At 32.5% G+C, this 14849-nt stretch overlaps 1 pseudogene; it reads right to left on the bottom strand.

The window, feature by feature from the left end:
• Positions 1-14484: 14484 nt before the first annotated feature.
• Positions 14485-14581, bottom strand: LOC138808636 (U6 spliceosomal RNA; annotated as a pseudogene).
• Positions 14582-14849: the final 268 nt, after the last annotated feature.

Below are 14849 nucleotides of genomic sequence, written 5' to 3'. Positions count from 1 at the left end.
AAAGCAGTTTTCCACCCAAGATATCCAACTAACATTGTCTGAATCTGTACTTTGAACACACACTCACACCTGAGCACATTATTTGAAATTATAATTCAGCTTTCCTTGGCACATTCTACTTTGTGCCTTTGTCTTCTTTGCATATGCCTTTTGAGTTCATAGTTGCTCTATTTCCATTTCTTCTATACAAACTGCTCAGAACATTGTTCAACTACCACTTCTTATTTGTACAGGCCCAGTCTGTGTATGAAGGTTCTTTGTCCATGTTAAGCAATAGGGTAATACTAACTCTCTGAGAAGAAAAGTTCCACAATATAACCCTATGCCCACATTAAAGGATGTAGAATTGAAAGCATTTTGAGACAGTGATATTAGAATTGAAAGGCTCCTTAGGGACATTTTCCTGGAGTTCATCAGTTTACCCAGGAGAAATATAAATATCCACAAAATTTGGAGCTAATTAGTAAGTATCCGAATTAACATTAGATCCTAGATGTTGTGTTAATACAAGTCAAGATTGTATTATTGTTAAATCAGAATCCTTCAATCCTTGACAATGTGTATGAGAAAGTGAAAGAAAGACATTAAATCAAAATATCTTATCTTTTTAGTCATTTAATCCTAGTGGTGAGAGTAATGTCTGAACTTTTCCATTCATTAAAAGCTTGAAGTTTATAAGAACATTTTCCTACATAAAAGAATTTGTGTCAGGTTTGTTCACACAGCATGGAGATATACCTAACAAGAATTAGAATTCAATAGTGTATATGGAAGTTATGATGTGTCAATGGCTACTGAGGCATTTTCTGTTCTAAAGAGGAATCAATTCCAGGAGTCTTCAGTCACATCAGTAAAGCTGTATGTTTAACCTAATACTTGGTTTTACTTGTCCTACATTTATAATGAGTAGGCTGATAAGATATCCAAACATATCTAAATATTTTTCAATAAAATCCCAAACTGATATGGATAGATGGGTCACTAATTGGAACTGTAGGACAAATTAGGCTTGTTTGTGCTGTAGTTCAATCTATAATCTCCTGGCTAAATAAAGTTTTCAAAAATATTCACAGAATATCACTAAGAAAAGTTCATGATATTTATATCTGTGTAACATTTCTAAGGTCAGGATTTAAGCATTTGTTCCCAACATTTAGAATCAATAGGATCTGTTAAATTAATGGATCCAGAATTTTATGTATTCACATTCATATCTCAACATTTTATCAATATGATTTTCACCAAAACACTGTTCTTATTGAACTTGTCTATGTCCATTTACTTTTCAAATCCAAATAGTAGATTTCTTTCATTATCCTCCTGAAAATTCCTTCCTTCCCTTTCTTCTGTAAATCTGTGTTTGTTACTTTTTTGTTTCCTTATTTATCGCTTTCCTCCAATCTTGTCCACACTGGTACTCACATTGTTCACACATTCATCAGAACTTTCCTTTTCCTCTTCACTTTAATAATGTCCCTGATTTTATTATTATTTTTCATATTCATGGTCGTGAATATTTTGATGATGTCCAAACAGACCTATCTTTGCATCTAACATTAACCTTAGAACTATCAGTGAGTTTTTTTTCCTCTAAATCCATCTTTTCCACCTGTAGTCCTTATCACCAAGAATGTAACTAACACAGTTAGGAGACAGAGATGTGGAAAAGCTTTAGATTTACTCTTACTCTACCTCGATCCATTAGATAAGATGAATGATCAAGATTTTCTCAGTTTCTGTCACTAATGTAATTTCTATGTACTCCTTTTTATGCCCCTGACACCAGCCTATTGCAAATACTCGTCACCAGTCACTCAGTCCTAAAACAATTGTTTACAAAGTATGCATTTTCCCCCACAGTCTTTTTTATATTGGTCCTCTCCATCACCAAATGACTCTCCTTGTAAGCACACAGAGTGAAGAACTCAGACAAAAATTCTACTACCATTATTTACTCACAGCATTGACTATTGGTCTTACATTTCTCATCTGTAAATGGATATAATCTACCAGAAATATTGAAGAATATATTTGTTGACCTCTAGAGCAAGGCAAAAGAAAGTAAACAGTCATTACATTTCCTGCCTTAGCTTACAAATAAGGAAAGTGTCAAATTCAGTTTGTTGATATAAAGTCAGAAATAGTTTCATGCAGAAATAAAAATAAATTTTAACTCCTGCAGCTTGTGTCCTTTTATGGTAACTGCAGATATGTAAGTATTATTATGTAAAATTTGTCATGTATTTACAGCTGTAATGAAGAACATACTCTTAATATATCATTGGAAAAGTATCTATCTGAGAATGTTATTTGAACTAATCACACTAAGTTGAAATCTAGATCACAGCCAATCAAAATATGGAAATAAATGATTTTATTTATAAGCAAATAATACCACCAAGAACAGTGAGTATACCTTAGAAAGACTGCTGGAATAACATTAGGGTTTTTACTGTCTCTACCTGTTTATTTGATTGATTTCTTGATATTGAAACTCTCCTCTTTTTATTCTGGTTTTGTTTTGTTTTGTTTTGTTTTTGGTTCGTCATGGGGCCTGGAATCTGGGCCTGGCACTGTCCCTCTTGAGCTCTTCAGCTCAAGGCAAACGCTCTACCACTTGAGCTTTTTCTGCTAATGTGGTGCTGAGGAATCAAACCCAGAGCCTCATGCAGGCAAGGCCAGCACTCTGCCACTGAGCCACCTTCCCAGCCTTCCTCTTGTTATTGTTATTTTATGTAATCCAACGCTGTTAATAACTATGCATTCAACGTTGGAAATTTAGCTTCAAAGTTATCTAAAGTATTTTTTTCCTTTTCAATCACAACATCGTCATTATCAGGATACACTGTGGTCATCATTCTCTCCACTCAAATTATTACTAGCATCATAAGTGCTAAATTATTGAACGTCGGATATGTGTCTATGATTTTACTATTATTTGTCTTTAGATTAATAATTTTAATGTTACCACTGCGCATGCATCCATATTGAAATTTTGAACAAATAAACAAAAAAACCCTAAACCATATCAGGTAGCTTGACTATGTGCCTATAACAAATTATGGAATAGATTTTTTGAAGCATTGCAAATTCCTAATCAGTATGAATTAACTTCCTCTCTCTCCTGAACTACAAACAAATATTTAAGAGTTTGGGCAGAACCTTTTCAAGTAATATACTGTAAATGTTACTACAATATCATGTGTATATCTAAAATTCCCTTGAAAGTAATAAACTCTACTTTATATTGAAATCTTAGTTATTTCATTCTAGGAAACTTTTAGAAAAATTGACTGTACCTTTGAAATGAAAAATGTCAAAAATAGTAACATAAAAGTTTTAGAGGGAGTCTGTCATATATATATATATATATATATATATATATATACATATATATATGTAAATGTTATGTGTAGAATAGTACATATTTAGAGATTGTCATCAGAAATATATACATATATCTAAATTTATTTGCAGAATGATATACATCATAGTGAAACAAACATCATAAAACATAATTAAAATTAAAAAAAAAAACTTCATGAAACCAAGTGCCGGTAACTCACCCTTATAATACAAGGTATTGTGGGTGCTGAGATATTAGAATTGTTTTCGAAACTAGCCCAGACAGAAAAGTACTTGTTAGATTCTTATCTCCAATTAACCAGTAAAAACAGGAATTAGCTCTTTTCCTCAAGTTGTAGAGTGCTGTCTTTTAGCATAAAAAGGCTTTGGGACAATGCCCAGGCCTTGCAAACAACACCCACAACTAATTGTATCACATTAATTTCACAAAAGCATCTTTTAACTGCTGTGAACATTTCTTAGAAACATGAATACACACCCCTGGAAAATGTTAAGTTAAAAAGTATAGAATATTTACGTCTATGTTAAAGACATAACTATTTAGATTGTTTAAGGTATTTAGGTAATGATTAGAATTTAAGAATAATGATAGGTAGGTCATATATTGGGACTGGTTTTTTATTCTATTTTACAATAGTAATAAAAGTATATTTATAATGATTATATAAAATTATTGTTGCTTGCTACTTGAATTATCATAAGTGATAAATATTTTTAAATGATTTCCAAAGCAAAGGAGTATCAATTCTTTTGTAATTTCAAAACAATTAAGAAAATGATTTCAATGCTGCTTCACTCTAAGTCTATATTTGTTTTCTTGTTCTAATTTTCATATGTTAGTAGAAATTAAAATTCCAAAAATTTAATGGATATTGGCATTCAGGAACATCTTCACATACACTAATATTGGAGTTCCTTAAGTGGGATTGTTTTATTTCATTTGTTACTGTCAAAAATATATCAAGATTATTGTGTATTTTGTTCTTTTCACTGCTTTTGGCTCTTATCTTGAGAACAGGTTTTTCCTATCAAGGTAGAGATAAGCAATTGGATTAAACAAGTAACATATGACTTTCATAAAATGCAAATGCATAGATTTGTGTCTACTGTCATTTGCTAAAAGTTTCTTCCAGAAAAGTTTCTCAATTACTTAGAAGTTTTTCCCCTCCCCCTCCATAAATTATACAGACATCAAATACAGTGAAAACAGGGGTTATAGTGTGAGGGAGGGACATACAAAGCAACAAAGAAATAATCATATAAATGTGTTAGAAACAATCGCATGAAAGCAAAAAAAAATATTTGAATACATAACTTAGGGTTCATTTCCCTACCATCACATTATCTGACCTTTTCTGCTTGGCTCAAATATATACTACATATTGCAAATGAGGGAAGCCATGGGAAAAATAGGGATACATGTGGACCTATTGCAACAATGAGATGTACCAGTCGTTATGTAAAAAAATGAACTTTACAACTTTCGTGGGGTGGGGGTAACGGGGAGGATTGGGTGGGGCGGCGGGGGAGGATGGGAAGGGATGGGAAGGGGAAACAAAGGAGGAGGCTACAATGCTTGATAAGAAATGTACTCATTATCTTGCCCATGTAATTGTAACCCCTCTGTAGAGTATTTTCACAATAAAAAAATAAAAAATAAAATAAATTTCTCAGAAGTGATGCATAATTCCTAGGTATCCCAGTTATCACATATACTTTTGGATTGAGTTATCTCTGTATAACCTCAAACGGAAAAATTACCCTCAAAATAAACAGAAATCACATCTTTGTTTTAAATGCAGCAGTTTACAAAGAGTTTTTAGCCAACACCAAAAACATCTTTTTAGCTGTTCTGCATTTTGTGTGAAGAAGTTTTAACAATAGTTTTTTTCCTGATATGCAATTCACTTACAATATATTATTTCCTTTTATTGTATACATATTAGTCCTTTGGAAGTGAATTGTACTTGCATAGGTTTCCAAAGCCTAATTTTCACAAACTTGCATTTCTTCAAATAGAAATGCTGTAAATTTTAGAACAGACATTAAAATAGATATAAAATTCAGTTACAGGGAATTTGCCCAGCATACATCCTCTATAGTGTGTCTTTTCAAAATTTGTTTTTGGGGATCATTTCCAGGGTCTCACACATACTATTCAAGTTCACTGTCAATTAACTACATTCTGTGTCCAAAAAAGTTTTTTACTTCTGTTTAATACATTCATAGAAGTGTAATGTCTGGATCCTATACAATTCTCTTTCATCTTTTGAAGACTTAAAAACTTGTTTGCTAAAATGATTGCAGTATTATACAAATCGATCACTATGAGAAGTATATCAATTTATCCACAAATACATTACTATATTTTGCGTCCTTTTTTATATAATGGTCATACTAGTGAGTTTTCTTTTTATTATTTCTTAGACACTAAAGAGAATCTTATTTCATATGCTCCTCCTTTTGACTATTAATTTACATATGTTATTTAAAGAAATATTCTATTCAGGAAAAAAATTTATATACAATTAGAAGACATAAAAATACTTAAGTTTAAGAATCATTGTAGCATTAACATTGTAGCATGAACAAATATATGCACTCTATCTGTTGGATATGCTTTCATTTCTGTTATAGTGTCCCTTGAATTATGAAAGGTTATCACTTGATATAATCCAGTTCTTGCTTTTCTTTAGCCATTAATGTTTTCCATATCAAAGGTTTAGAAACCTTTACTGATCAATATCATGAAATTTTACATTTATGTTTTATTGGTTTTTAAATCTCACATTTAGTTTGATAATCATTCTTTATAAGGTTTGAGGTAGGCCAGGTGCGGGTGGCTCACGCCTGTAATACTAGCTACTGAGGAGGCTGAGATCTGAGGATCGTGGTTTAAAGCCAGCCCGGGCAGGAAAGTCCATGAGACTCTTATCTCCAATAAACCACTAGAAAACAGGAAGTTTTGTTGTTGCTCAAGCGGTAGAGTGCTCACCTTGAGCTGAAGAGCACATGGACAGTGCCCAAGCCCAGAGTTCAAACCCCATGACCGACATACAAACAAACAAACAAAGTATTGAGGTAGTAGTCTAAGATCATTCTTGAAGTCTAGAGAGGCAATAGTGCCAATAAAACCAGTTAAGATTCTGTTTTTATTTCATAAAATCATAGCATCCTTTTAAAAATCTGTGGACCATAAAACTAAGAAATTATTTTTGACAAATCTGTTACCTTCTTCTATGTGTCTGTTCTTAAAGTAGAACTATGTTGTCTTCACTACTAAAAATGGTAATACTGTTCAAAGCTAGTATGAAGGCTCAAGCTACACCATTTTACAAGATTGCTCTGACTGACCTGTATTCCTTGAATTTACATACGAGATTATTGAGCAGGTGGACCAATATATATTCTACAGAGCTATCTAAATATATGATAGTCACTCATATTTTACAACTTGTGAAAATACAAACCCATGATATTATATATAGAAAATGTCTTTAAATACTGCTCAATGCAACTAAAATTAGTTTAGAAATGAGTTAAGATTTAGATAACAGTACAGCATAATAAAGCTGAATGATGACGACTTGAGATGTACTGCAGAAGAGAGTGTGAGAAGGAAGAATGGTGGGCCACATAGGAGCTGTATGTCATTGGTATTGTTTCAAAAAACAGAAAGACTTCAGAAAAGAGGAGAAAAATAAAGTGTCCTGAATCTAGTTTCTTTTTAATCCACCTGATAGTTTGGACTGAAAGTCAGATAACATGGGAAAAAAATAGAAAATAAAGCATCATATAGATCTGTTACAATGTAAAGAAGTTGTAATAGGAATATAATTAATTTCTTAAAAAATCAGAGAAAGAATAACAATAACAAGTGCTAATGTGGATAGAAGATGGATCACATTTTATCATGTAATTTTGAAAAAACATACTATGAATGAAAATTTAAAAGTCATAATTTAAAATACAATTTGTATTATAACTAGATAGTATAGCTCAGTGGTAAAACATTGGCCTAACATATGTGAAGCAATTGTGTGATCTCCCAAGCATTAGAAAGTACACACAAAGCACACATACACAAAAACCAAATAAACACACACACATCCCACATACACACATTTGTTATTATCATATTAAACAGAGGAAATTATCACAAATAGTAAAAGTATTTTAATATATGAAATCACAATATTGCTCATACTATTTAAAAGTTTAGTAGAAATAAAATAGTCACAAGATACTTGGATTCTTATAGGTTAAGTACATTGAAAATTCAGAAATAAAAGACATGAGAAATTTGCAAACAAGTTTTAAATAATAAACATTTTGAAATATGTGTCCTTTTATTTAGACAAAAGATTGATGTTACTGGTGTTTTAACTCAAGATTTAGAATATGATAATCAGGTACACTATATCTTGCTAGGGATGACTATATCTCTAATCATTTCACTCTGGAAATTTTATGATAAGGTCTCATAGTTTCTCAGTCTCTCCTGAATTACAAACCCTATTTATACTTACCATTGTAGTTAGGAAAATGGAGCACAAATCACTATGCCCAGCTCAAACATTTTTTTTAATTCAAGTAAAATATTTCCAAATAATGACCAGGTACTAAAGCCTTTTTAAATAAAGTATGTGCTTCTTGAAAATACACTATTTGTTAAATGGGCAAATATGTTTAGAACTAAAGAAAATAAATTTATTTAAATTCACCAACCATAGAAAATTTAAGAAAATAATTTTTAAATATTCACATGTTAACTATTTTGAAAGCAAACTATATGTCTGAATAATTTACATGTGTTAAAATTATGCAAAACTAAATTAACTAATCTTACAACTCTGAAAAAAGAATTACCCTAAAGAAACAATAGAAAATAATTAAGTTCAAAATTTGAAATTTACAAAATGAAATGAAGTGTACTCTATAGTTGACTTAAGTACCTGTAAACCCTCTGTATATCAATTTTATAATAAAAATGCATGAACAAAGAAAGAACAGTACCCATTGGTCAATAGCGACAGGAAAAACGTCAGTAGGTTTTTTTTTTGAGTGTGCAAAAAAATCAGTGGAAGAGATAACAATGTTTCTTCCATAATAAATGTACTCATTACCTTACTTATGTAACTGTATCCCTTCTGTACATTACCTTTACAATAAAATTAAATTGAAATTAAAAATATACTAAATAACATACCAATTAAGAATTCGTAGAGAGCATGGAAGGTGGCTCAGTGGTGGAGCGCTTGCCTTGCATGCTTGAGGCACTGGGTTCGATTCCTCAGCAAACATAAACAGAAAAAAGAACTGGAAGTGGTGCTGTGGCTCAAGTGGTCAAGTGCTAGCCTTGAACTAGCCTTGAGGAACAGCGCCCAGGCCCAGAGTTCAGGTTCCATGACAGGACCCCCCCTAAAACAAAACGTAATTACTAGAAGCCATTGGTTAAAAACTTTTTAGAAAACTACCCTAAGTACCCAAGTAATATAATTTGATGATGCTAGCTAAATACTTCAACTTCAGCAGAGAAGCCAAAAGTTTAAAAACCGTTACAAAGTAAAGTAATAAATCAGAATATATTACTACTAATAATAATCATAAGATGAATTTATAGTGGTAGTCAAATTTGTAAGAAATGAGGCAATTTGCCATTCGTTTGCACTTAATAAGTGAGAAAGAATTTTCTAGGTCTTTTAAAATATATAATAAGTTTAATGAAGAAACTATTCTGTCACATCATATGATAATCAGAAGAAGCTGATATTAGAACAAAGAGCAGATTGTACTGTTTTGGATGTTAATGGATATACTTATTTTGGTTGTGGGAAATTGTGTTCAAATTGGGGTATTGTTTTTGTTAGACTGGTGTCATATCAGTGGTTAATTTTAGTATAGAGGTTCCCTGTCCACAAGAACATGCACCTGATCTGTCTTTTTAGCCTTCCCATTATCAATGGCATACGAATTGCACACCACCTTGTCTAGCTTCCTACCTTGACTGGCTTGGATTCTGTAGTCCTTCCAATCTTAACCTGTGGATAGTGCAGGATGGTGGAAATGATCCAATGCACCCAGCTATAGATTGAGAAGGAAGTCCACTAAACTTTCTCTTCTCAAGCCTCCTCAGTAGTTAAGAGCTCAGATGGGAGCCCCTGGTACCAAGCAGTAAGAGTATTTCTTAAAGCTACTAGACATATCTATGACTTACGCATGTGAACACCTCAGGACAAGAATAAAAGAGCAGTGAAGCACAGAGGACAGGACCAATTTAAACTAGCTACTTGGAGGCTGAATAAGCTTAGCTAGCTACTCTGGAGGCTGAGATATGAAGACCACTATTCAAAGCCAGTCCAATCATGAAAATAAATGCGATTATCTCCAAAAAATACAGAAGTGGAACAATGGCTCAAGTGGTAAATCAATATCCTAGGTCACAGAAGCATAGAGATGATGAATGAATGAGCACTTGCACATGCGTGTGCGTGTATACATGTGCATGTGTACACAAACACACACACACACAAACATAAGTATTGCAATGCGAAGTTCTTTTTTTACCTTGCAGTACTCTATTTCCCTGTATTAGTTTAAAAATTAACAAAATCAGCTAAGCACCTATTTACCTACAACTCCTCATGTTTCTCTAAAGTCAACTCTCTTTTTGGAAACATGATTTATTTGACCCAAATGTAAACTATTCAGGAGTTTAATTCTTCGCCCTCAATTCTGTAGAATTAGATGATTGTTTAGCTTCATCCTAGCAATATAATTTGAGAAATCCTACATCAAGCAACGTATTTCTTTCACTAGAAGGGAAGCCTCTTTCAAACAATTAATAATAGGTTTTCCTTCTTCTTGCTAGCATCTGTAGTTTTATTATCTTCATATATTTCATGATCTGTCTGTGTATGACAAAGATTGCTGTGAAAATGAAAAGACCCTTCGCAGCACTTATCATTTATATACCATTCATAGAGATGAAGGTGTTTAAATATTACTCAAATTGCTTTGGAATAAATCATGTTCAGATTGACTATCGTGAAAAATAAGGATTGGTTTCTCAGCACATTAGGTAAGAACTTGATTGAAAGAAACCAGAAAAGTGAGGAACAACTCAACACATACATTCAAATGAAACAAAACAACCCAAGAAAACAAATTAATTCAGTACTCAAAAACCTGCAGAAAATGACCTGACTTAAAAAAAAAAAAACATCAGCTATGACAAACTTATGAAAATTCTGACTACATTTGAGTCTACTCTTGTGAGGATAGAGGTTAAAGCCCAGACTGGACAGAAAGATCTTTACACAATGACATGTACCTGTTATTCTAAATTCCAGGAAGAATAACATAACGTGGACTGAGCCCAAGATCAGTATCTGAAAAATAATCAGGATAATTTAGGGCTGGAGACATGACAAAGTGGTAAGAACACCCATTTAGGGGGCACAAGACACTCAATTCAAACTCTAATATTATGGGTATTAAAGTAAAAAGCTATGATTTTAAATAAGTGGAATAATTGTAAGATTTGAGTATTTGAGTGGAAAAATGCATGAGAGAGATAGAATATACCCATGGTACAATGCTTTCAACTTAAGTGAAAATGTTTTGTGGTACTTCAGACGAAATAGAGTTACCTTGCAAATGAGCATGGTTGTGCATTTGGGTGATGGAATTACTTTACTTACACAGGTGTAAATTGAATAGATTTTATTTGGGTAGATTGTACTTCTTGAACTAAGAACCTGGATGATGTCCCTGAGATTTTTCTCGCAAAGCTACAATTTTACTACTTTGAGCCACAGTTCCAATTCTGATTTTCTTTTGGTTGTTTGGTGATAAGAGGCTCCTGGACATTCCTGCCCAGGATGGCTTCAAACCATGATAATCAGATCTCAGCCTCCCGAGCAACCAGGATGCCAGGCAATAGCCGCCGATATTTTTCATAATTTAGTAAATTGTACAGTTCTTGAAATTATTCATTATCATTATTACCTGTGTAATATATGTGTGTTTGTATATATCAATGCATACAGATAGAAATACTTTAACATATTTTTGTATCTACAGTAGATTTATGAAATCATCCATTATAAAATAAAATGTAAACTAAAATTAATGAGGAGCAAAACAAAGGAAATTATCACATGTCTTGTTGGTGAATGGAATACGAATTGCGAAAATCATTTTGGGAAAACCATCTCTATGTTAACAAAATGGATAAGAGCTATTAATTCCAATCCATCTATTTGCCCATATTGTGCAACCTCACACATAAGTGTCAAAATCAAACCACACTTTTAGCCTTTGTTTTTAACTCACCTGTTACAAATTATGGGTTAGATGAAGTAACCAAATAAAGATTATAATAATATTATGTGAGGCTATGAATTAGAGCTGAAAATGATTTTAAATGTGATAATAGCTAATTAAATTGCATACTTCTTACTTTTACTCTGTCATGTCCCTCATTCTCACATTAGGAAAATACATAGAAGGTTCTCACTAAATTATATGTACATTTATGATATAATGTATTGAAAGAATATGGGCACAGTGTGGTTTTAGTTTATTGAGACCTGTATGGGAAGTGTGTTTTTGAAGACTTGCAATACATTGGGATGAGGATGAAGGGAAGGATGTGCTTATTCTGGAAAACTGGCTAGAGGATTGTTGCCATAATGGTAGTGATGAATTCTTCCAAAAGGTTACAGTAAAATCACTGTCACAACCATGTTCATTGCTCCACTATTCATCGTAGCAAAGTTACGGAAACAGCCCAGATGCCCTTTGGAGGAGTGATGGTTGGAGAAAGTGTGGCACATATACATAATTGGATTGCACCTATCCATTTTGAAGACTGTTACATTATTTGAAATGAAATGGATAGATCTAAAAATATATTAATGAGCTAAGTCAGAGCCAGACAAACAAAGAACCCATATGTCTCATATTTGGAAGCTAGAACTTTATACAAGTTTACACAAAAATATTAACCAAAGCATGATATTTGCAGAGGAGTATTTCAAAAGTGTATTTTCTTATAAAATTGAACTTTTAATCCAACAAAATATATGTCAGGAAACTATCACTTGGAAGGTGTGAGGGGAAGTCAAAAGGAAGGAATAAAGAGAGTTATGGAAGAAGAGAGTGAAAGTATATTATTCAATGCAGATAGTATGAAACTAGAAAAAATTAAAGTGGGGTGAGGTTTGAAAGGATGTGGAAAAGTTATATAAAGATCCATTATACTTAAAAAAACTGATTTGTTGAATGGAAATTCCATTGTCCAAGTATTTAAGATAATAAGAATATAATTAAAAACAATGGAGACATCTGATCTTAAATTCTATTTCCATCTCTTTTAAAAAATGAAATTGTTTGCTCTATAAATTGATCAGAGGGATGAATTTCTTGGCTAGCTATATCATTGCACATCTGTCTCTTCCTCTCTCCCCTTTCATGGTTCTCATAGGTAATATGATTGCTTCATAATTATCCTAATTTATTTTGCTTTTATATTTTTGGTTGCATCATTTAACTTTCTGCTCAGCCATTTCCCAAATAATTTACATGGAAGGCATTATTTCTTGTTTTCTCATTCCTAAAATAAGCTGCACATGAAGACACCACTGGTCCTCATTTTCAGTCTGTACCTTTGAATACGGAAGAAAATCTTTCCTCTGCTCTCTATCAATTCCCTACTCTCCAGTTAGAATAATTTAGAATAGTAAAAATGAATAAAGAGAAAATAAATAATAGTGAAAAAAACAGATGCCAAAAATTCACCGGATATTTCTGACCAGTTCATCGAATGTGAACTATTGGGGAAATACATGGACACCTCATACTCACTGGCACTCAAAGTCTCTGGCTAGACAATTCTGATGAAGTTGATTAACAAGATGAAAAAGTGAGAAATGGTATCAATTGCAAGAGAAAAATGGAATAGGATCCAAGCAAATTTCTTCTTTGGACTGCTGAAAATAATCGCCTTACTACAGTGCAGAGACTACTTTCCAAAAAGGCCACTCATGTGAATACTAGTGATGACGATGAGTACACCCCTCTTCATCGAGAAGCATTCAGTGGACACTTAGACATTGTCCATTAGTTGGGGGCTCAAGGTAGATATTCATGTAATAATTGTGAATGGCTGGACACCCCTGCACAGTACTTATACATGGAATAATAACAGAGTGGCTTCTTTATTTCAACATGATGCAGATACCAATGGCCAGACTAAAGGCCCCTTGACCCCCTTGCATTTTGCTGCTGGGAATAGAAATAGCAAAGTTATGCTAGATCTCCTTCTGTTGAACCATTATATCAAACCTGGTCTGAAGGAAAACTTGGAAGAAACTTCATTTGATATTGCCAAAAGAATAAGTATGTATCACTACCTCTTTGATGTTGTGGAAAGCTGTACAAATTGTTCTCCTAAGTCCTAATGGTGTGGGTAAATTTCTTAAATTTCAAAATTGCCAGTTCATCCTATGTGTCCATACAAAATATTTTCACAATACAAAGCAACAGCAAAATCTTACTTTAAACATTCATGAATTCCATGGTATTCTTCCAAGTGAATTGCCTGACTTTGATGTCAATATACATTCAAGTTGTTTGTATACATCTATAATTATTTCTGTAGCGTTTGTGATTTTTTAATAAGAAATATTTTTAACTTATCTGTTGAAATGAGTAGTAGAGAAACTAAAGATATTTCTGGTGCTTGTCTGAAAAAAGTATATTTTAAAATATTTAGTATTCTGTTTGTATAATATCCATCATCTAGTTCATTCTCTCCTAGATATAATACTTTGAATTCGACATTGTTTTATAATATATAGGTTCATTAATGTGTCCTTTCAGATTGCATTCCATATAGAAAAGGTTTAAGATTCCTTTAATTCCTACGTCCTTATAGAATTTTATTTATTTGGGATAAAATGAAAATGTTATTTAATTTCAAAACTTTTATAAAGGTTATGCAATGTAAAGGCCTTTATAAAAAGGTGAAAATTGAATGGTGTAAAACTAACTTTTATTCCTATGAATTACATGTATAATTACACTTGTATATTTGTAATCAACTGTTTAGTAACTGTTTTTCATTTCTTCACAAATTTTCATATCATCCTTGTGCAAGAGCCATGTTAATCTCTGTATTGTAATTTGGGTAAATGTGCTGCTGAAGCATGTAGTGTCCTGTAAATTTAAGTAATTAATGATGCAATCTTAAGACAGGCATATACCCTTGGTTGCCTATTTGTAACAAGGAAACCTTATTGTTTCCTAAATTGCTATTCATCTTGTTTCTGTAAAATTGTGTTTATGATGTAAAAAACTTACATTGATATGTCCACCTGTATCCATATTTTAAAAAATTTTTCCCTTCCCCTCCAGAAATTATACCAACATCAAATACAGTGAAAACAGGGGTTATACCATGCGGGAGGGACATACAA

This window comes from Dipodomys merriami, unplaced genomic scaffold (genome assembly GCF_024711535.1).
Source record: "Dipodomys merriami isolate MVZ:Mamm:240054 unplaced genomic scaffold, mDipMer1.0.p SCAF_46, whole genome shotgun sequence".
NCBI lineage: Eukaryota > Metazoa > Chordata > Mammalia > Rodentia > Heteromyidae > Dipodomys > Dipodomys merriami.
The sequence above is the reverse complement of the archived record's forward strand: the minus strand, read 5'-3'. Positions and strand labels throughout refer to the sequence as shown.